This window comes from Penaeus monodon, chromosome 20 (genome assembly GCF_015228065.2).
Source record: "Penaeus monodon isolate SGIC_2016 chromosome 20, NSTDA_Pmon_1, whole genome shotgun sequence".
NCBI lineage: Eukaryota > Metazoa > Arthropoda > Malacostraca > Decapoda > Penaeidae > Penaeus > Penaeus monodon.
The window spans coordinates 19,390,277-19,390,923 of NC_051405.1; positions in this window are offsets into that span (position 1 = coordinate 19,390,277).

A 647-nucleotide genomic window follows, 5' to 3' on the forward strand; every position below is an offset into this window, starting at 1 on the left:
CTCCGGTTACTATTACCTTTACAGTATTTTACTGGAGTTTATATACCACACATATTTATTCTTTTTCTTTTTATGAGGTTACTCTTTGTGAAATGCACAATGATATATGAACACAACCATTCACATATATTTCAACTTTTAAGCCGGTACATGGAAGGTAATAAAAGAAAAAATATTTTATTACAGTTTACTATAATAAATGCTCCAAAGGCATGACTATGAAAAAAAGGAGAAATAAGAAAGTAAAACCTAAAGGGAAGCCACATTGTGGGAACTTATGTCTGACAAAAGAGATGATGTGAAACTAAAATAAAGGAAAGGAAAGAACTGAAGAATACAAAAGATTGTACTGGTGTTATGAATTCACAAAAGGATCACCGAGATGATAAACTGTATAGTCAGATCCTGAATAATTACAATAAAAACAACTGTAATCATTTGTTTTTTAACTGTTTAAAAATATTATCACTGGTTTTTCAGGACATCATTAAAGTAATAATGGGGACAGTTCATTATAAAGGCAACATACATACTATTTTAAATAGCAGGCAAAGCAGTGTTTGTAAATCTGGGAAGGAAAAAATGTATCACCTTGTAAATGTACCCAAGCAACTAAACAGCTTATTGTTGCCATGCAAACCTAATTG